This window comes from Lepisma saccharinum, chromosome 15 (genome assembly GCF_977018435.1).
Source record: "Lepisma saccharinum chromosome 15, izLepSacc3.1, whole genome shotgun sequence".
Lineage (NCBI taxonomy): Eukaryota > Metazoa > Arthropoda > Insecta > Zygentoma > Lepismatidae > Lepisma > Lepisma saccharinum.
In genome coordinates this window covers 20659260-20666051 of record NC_139243.1, presented here as the reverse complement: position 1 = coordinate 20666051, position 6792 = coordinate 20659260, and positions in this window count along the sequence as shown.

The window sequence follows — 6792 nt, the reverse complement described above, 5'->3', positions numbered from 1 at the left end:
ATTTCGAACACTTCCCGTTCCGAAAAAGTCGGGAAATGGCGAATTTTTCCCGTACAGAATGTCGGGATTTTAAAAAAATTCCCGTTCCGACACAAAAAATTCTGTCACGCACACCCCTAGTGAAATTTGACCCACAAGTGATTTCCACAGGCTAGAAGTAATTACTCAGTGATCAGTACAAATTAGCCGATCAAGTATCCAAAAGAACATATATAAAAAGTTACCATTTTGGCATACCGGACAGAGGGAGTATGTGATTTCCCTTCCCATCCCGAATATTTCTCGATCGAAGTCAGGGGCGAATTTGTTCCGTCCCAAACAGAGATTTCTAAAATTTTTCGTCCCGGAAATTTTACCAAGTTTTTGCATTTGATTTTACTATCCTACATCATCCTCAATGACGAGACTAGAATGACGCTTGAAGGGGAACAAGGGGGCAACTTCCCTACTTATGTCATAAGAAAGTATAACAAATCTAAATTCAAACTTACTTTCTTTTAAAAGTTGCAAATGTCGAAAGATGGGGACATAAAACATCAGTTAACTTTTAAAAAATGAAGAAAAAAATACCAAATTTTCTGGGCGACTTGTCTATAGCTCCTGATACTTGAAAACATTTGAGGATTAGTAAAATGCATGCACGGAATCAGTGGCGTACGCAAGGGGGGGTTATTGGGTTTAAACCCCTCCTTGAGCTTTTGAAATATTATGGAAAATGTTGTAGAAAAATTAAAAATGGCTAATTTATCACAGTCAAAGATCTGCGACAGTAATAATAATAATAATTTGAATTATTATTCCAATGTAGAATGGAGAAAAACAACATTCCAAACACAATCTAAGCGGCCACAAAGTTCAATTCTGCAATTCTTTTGCAAAAAGTCGCGCAGTCTCTCGGGAGAATTGTGAAAATTCCTTGCTTCGTCGCAGTGTGCCTACGTTATTGCAAACGTTCTTCCCGGTACTGATTTTGCATCCCCTTGTGAACTCTCAAGTTATGCTGAGTCTACATCCACATCATTAAATAATGTTGAAGAAGTGCTTTGTGAATCACCTAGAAGTGATAAATGTGTTGGAATGTCTATAAACGTACTTTTGAACGAAAACATATACTCAGTGGAATTTAGCAACATCATCCTGGGTGAGTTCCATAGGTAAAGGTATTGTAAATTTCCCCGTGCATATAGCACCGTGCCATGAAGGCACATGTAGTGGTGTGCTGGGGCCCACACATTCTCGATCTCTGCCATTTTGCAGGGGATGTGATCAGCACCATGCTCCGGCAGCCTTTATCCCCAGTGTTGCTCTCAGGTACCCATTGATATGAGGCTGGGTGCGGAGACAAGGCTGGATAAATTCCAACCAATTCCTGGAATCGAACCCGGATCTCTCACGAGGTCGTCAGACTAGACCACCGCGGACCCTTGAATGAGTTTCATATTTTGATTATTTGAATAAATTTCATATATTTGCTTGTTTTTATGGATTTTCTTTACACTTATAATGTCTCACCTATACAAATAACAGTTTACTAGACAATTATTTCGTAACAAAGAAACAAAAAGAAATGTAACTTTGTTCTATTGCTTTCATAAATATATTTATGAAGATCTCTACTACTTAATAATAGTAGTGATATAAGTAGTAACAGCAGCTGCATTAGTAGTATTATTAGTAGTAATTAAACTAATTAATTAATTGTACGTATTATTAATTATTATTACTAATTAATTATTAATTAATTAAAGTGTAATAAAACAATGGTAATGTGAATTTGTAGAAAGGTTTCGAAATAACCCCCCCCCTGATGAAATCCTGCGTACGCTACTGCACGGAATTACAGTGTTAAGTGGGAGAGCGACTGACACCACCAGCTAACCAAATTTATGCTAAAAATCTCCCTCTTTTCTCTTAACATAAAAAATAATAAGAGCACCACTCAGATAGACTCAAGTCAAGATTCAAGCTAACAATTCCCATTTATTTGATTTATTATGCATCCAATGACTACAGGTTTTGTACAATAAGGTACATCAGTGTAGGACATATCATACTAAATATTTGTAACATAATAATAGAATACATATGATTTTATATATATACATACATGGGTGTATGATAACCCTTTTCAAACACTATGATATAATAATTATTAAATTTTAACACTTCAGCTGCCATGGGCATTTTAGTGAATTGCCTATAGCATGCACAGTTGTACCACCAGCGATGAGTGTTCAATTCTCACAATCTAGCTGGAAAAATTCCCAAGTCTAGTTGTCTTGTCCTTCATTGATCTTATTAACCTCGTTTCATAATATTTAGGCATGCTTGCTATTGCTGTTACTCCTGCGCACTAATTTTGCCACCCAGTGATGTAGAAAGTTATACTAATCAGACTACTTTCTAAATTTTGGATGGTCCTTATAACTGAAGTACTTTAGAATAAAAAAAATATTTGTGTAGTTGTAATGAGCTGGAAAGCTGTCACATAAATGATACTGACAAATATGAAATTAATATTTTAATTGTTGATACTAGTAAGATGATATTATTAATCGCACAGAGAATAAATGATTAAATGAAAAAGTTGCACTTCAAATGAATTATTATTACTAATATTATTTGAATTACAAAAGATGATTCCACATCAGGTCAATGTTGAGTCAAAACATTTAGATTGTAATGATAGAATTGTATGTACATATCTTAATCAGTGTCCTCATCCATTCCGCTCGCGCTGCTGCTCCCAGAACTGTCAGATGCTGGTATGGTGGAACTGCCCCTTCTTTGGAGACCGGATGAAAGCAGACCTAGAACTGCTGGTGACAGTGCTCCGGACTTCTTGATTGGGAGTTTTCGGCGCGATGATATTACCGGAGGACGCAAGCAGAATGTGCAGCAAATCATTATTTGTTGCTATGACCTTCCCTGAACTTCCTAATGTCCTTATGTCTTACCTCCTGTACGTCCTCTGACAGCTGCCCGATAGGCAGGATGCAAGACCGAATAATGTCTGCACCATGTACTAAAATCTTGTGAACTGTGACAATTCTCCTTGACTTTGGCTCCGCACTGGATCTACAACTGCCTTGTTCTTCGTCCTTGGGCCACTCTCCTGGAACAACTTCGTAGGATGACCTGGACCACATCCACTGGACGTACCAGGAACACATCCGTATACCTCTGGTGGAAAACTGATTTGATCATTGAGCCACTGTGCGTTACCTCACAAAAATCTGTCTTTATGCCTGTTACTTTTCAACGATCGGGCCCTAATTTTCACACAATACAGTTTAATTACACTGACAATGCGTTCTTCGACTTCTGGAGTACAATCTTGTATCCCCAATCTATCCACAACAAATCTGTACAGTTCTTCGCTTCTGTTTTGGGGAGAAGACTACAGCCATACATCAAACAACTCCCACCTGAACAGGGTGCACTGCGCAATAAAACTATACACTGTTGTAAATCGCGCACCTACGCGCACGTAGTGTTAACCTTTTATGCAAGCGGGAAGTTCGTTACGCAACATGTGCAAATTACACGGGTGTACTATATGGTACTTTTTTTGTAATCCTTTGTCAAGTTTTGACAGGGAATAACATAATACTTTTGTAGCACCATTTTTCACTTAACATTATTGCAAAGAGTACTTATGATATGGCTACACAAACACCCCACACAAACACAGCAGAGATACCCACGTTACCACTACAATGAACGCAGTGAGTTACGAACAATAAATAACAATACAGCACGCGTCTAAACATGAGCTACTCCACGTGCGAACTAAATTCCTCTGCGCGTGGTGCCTAGTGACACGAGATTCATGACCATCTAAACATAACTTCCGGTTCAAAGTCAAATGAAAAACAATCATCACAATTACCCCTGGACATTTCCTAACAGACCTGTGTAGCAGTTAGCCGTGAATACAAGATTCGAAAAATGATTTTTTTCCAGCTAGATTGCGAGAATTGAACACTGTGCAGCAGTTCAAGTGTGTGTATTCTCAAGAGGCCAGTTGGCCTGCTGCCAGTAAAGTGGCCGTTAAATTTGAATTTGCTATATTTTGTAAGGCACTCTGGGCAGATAATTGTAGTCAATTTGGCCTGATGGGATAGTATTTTCATTTACAAGCCCAATATTTATATTATTATTGTTATTTATTCATTTTATTTATTATATTTCATGATTATTGATCATTGTTTCCATAAATGAATTATTTCTATTTTTCTTACAAGAGAGCCGTTGTGGTCTCGTTGTCGACATCCGTGGCAAAGTGGTTAGCAGCACAGCTTAATACAATGCCAGGGGTCCGGGTTCAAACATGGATATTTGTGTTTCAACAAAAATCCAGAGAATTGAGGAAAATGTGAAAACAGGAGACACTAACACTTAGGGGTATTCCTTTTACCCCAAAAAGTTGGTATGGCACCTGACTGCAACGTGGGACACCCAGGTTCGATTCCCCGAGTTGGGTGATCTAAAGTTGGAATTTTTCAGACCTTGTCCACGTATAAAGCGACTACGGAGCTCACCAAGCCGCAAATCAATGGGTACCTGAGGGCAAACCTGGGGGATAAAGGTGGCCAAAGCGTTTTACTGATCACATCACCTCCAAATGGCCGAGATCAAGAATATGTGGGACCATACACCCACATCCTCTAAACGTGCTTTCCTGGCAAGGTGCTACATGCACGGGGAAATTTGCCTTTTTACCTTACCTATTTTTTCTTATATTTATTTGCTTGAATTGGTGTTTTAAGTCCACTTTATGCACAGTAAGGCTAATCGGGACCCTACAGTTTAAAGTGGGATCCGAACCACTATGTGCCTCTACCAGGTATCGAACTTATATTTGTTTGCATATTTACGTATCTTTTATTTATCACATATTTATATAACATTATTCTCATTCATTTAATATTATTTATTGAGCCATAACTTTGTGGTATTGTTAACTCTGCAACAATTAAAGTTAGGTGAAAACAAATGTCACAGTTGTTTTCCTGGTGAAATTCTAGCCCATTTTGATGTCGCACGACCCCCTTCCCATTTACATTTCTGAAGTTGAATTCAAGATGGCTGCCGACCATGTGGGTGACGTCAATGTGGTTCCCCCTTGGCCAGTCAACGATTGGTCATCACCATTTTCACGTTCCATGCCGCAGTGGCCTTGTACTGGGGGTGTTAAGTGACTTATTGAGCCATAACTTTGTGGTATTGTTAACTCTGCAACAATTAAAGTTAGGTGAAAACAAATGTCACAGTTGTTTTCCTGGTGAAATTCTAGCCCATTTTGATATGTCGCACGACCCCTTCCCATTTAAATTTCTGAAGTTGAATTCAAGATGGCGGACATCAAGATGGCTGCCGACCATGCGGGTGACGTCAATGTGGTTCCCCCTTGGCCAGTCAACGATTGGTCATCGCCATTTTCACGTTCCATGCCGCAGTGGCCTTGTACTGAGGGTGTTAAGTGACTTATTGAGCCACCCTGTATATTACAATGAACATTACAGCATAAACTTATTACACACAAAATACTTTTCATGGGGTTTTCTTCCACTTTTTATCACAATATGAATTGTGCAATGCTTCTAATAATTATACAATACTATCTGTTAATAGATTTAATACAATGCTGTAAATAAAATTACAGAAAAAAATAGCATAGTATTTTGATAGGCTTAATTGAGTTTCTGAATCAAATTCTGCACCTTGAACAAACGAGTGACATCATTATGTTCTTCATTTGCAAATTGCCAAGTATGTAGTAACAAAAAAATACAGGAAAACAATAAAAGGAGTAAGTGGTGACAACACTGACGCATCAAATGAAAGCAATTGTAATAATACTACTGTTGATAAATCGCCTCTATGAATGTTCCAGCACATGAAACATTTCAACAATGATAAGCAGGTATCAATCCCTTGAACCGCTGGCTGTCATGTTGGCCTCACGTGGATCAATTAATGGTAGAGTCAAAGAAAAAATTCAATTATCAGACATATTATTGTCAATAATTGGTCATGCATGTACTTACAGGAAATAAGGAAGTAAATAAGACTCCATTACTGAAGAAGAAATGTTGGCCTCCTGGGTACGCCCAGGCGGAGCGTCCATGTAAGCCGTGTAAGCCGGGCTTACACTTCATTAGTTCTAGTAAAATGTATGTAATTATCTGGCAAAAAATTCGTAAACAATTTCAAAGTTCAAATCGGGTCGACACCAGTATTCGAGATCCTGTTTGTTAGATTGCAACACTTCAGCGGCATATGGGATCTCCCGCCTTCTGCTTCTGGAAAGCTGTAAGCCTTCTGAATTTTGCCTTACAAATTTCTGACCGCGAACCAGCAGTGCCTACCGTATCTGGATGGAGAAGAGCAAGGAATATAGGAAGAAGAGCGGCCAAAACCATAGGTCTGTAAACCTACGGCCAGAGGCTTACAGCAGCGTTGCTAACCTCATGTTTAGAAAAAGTGTTGTTCATGGATGTCCACAGTATTTCTTTCCACGAGGGAGGATTAAGCATAATACTTTTTCCAGGGGTGGGGGTAGCTAGGTATATTACCCCATAATAAAGTTGCCTCCTCAAAAGATACAAATTCAACATTTTTATGCAACGCCCTTACAATAATTAACATAATTTGATGCGACTGAAATGAAATTATATGTGTGAAATATATTATTTTATGGTTGACATTCATTTTCCAGGAAAGGCTTCCTCCCCTTGCCCCTTCTGGACATCCAGGTGTCGTTTAAACTCCGTAATTATGCTACAT